Genomic DNA, 380 nt, shown 5'->3' on the forward strand with positions numbered 1-380 from the left:
AAAAAAAAAAAAAAAAAAAAAAAAAGTGTATTTGGAAATAAAATCAGATGGAAAATTGATTTTTAAAATTTCCATTTTGTCACTTTCTCTGATAAAGATGGCCATATCACCCCTGTTCAGCCCCACATGTCCCAGTACCTCTCTCCAGAGCTGGGCTAATAGGAATTGGTTTCACACTTGAGGCAATTAGGCACTTCAGAAGGTGGCGTGACCTGTCCCACCTGGGCTGTGCGTCTGGCTCTAATTCTCAGGCCAGTGTTCTCCTCACTGTACCCACGTTCTCCCCCAGAGGAGCCACCAGTTCTCACGTGAGCCTCTCAGTCTCTCTCCAACTGACTGAACGTTTTTCTGTACCAGTTAATTGTTTCACCTACTAATAG

This window comes from Otolemur garnettii, unplaced genomic scaffold (assembly GCF_000181295.1).
Source record: "Otolemur garnettii isolate 467f Iridium unplaced genomic scaffold, OtoGar3 scaffold00094, whole genome shotgun sequence".
Lineage (NCBI taxonomy): Eukaryota > Metazoa > Chordata > Mammalia > Primates > Galagidae > Otolemur > Otolemur garnettii.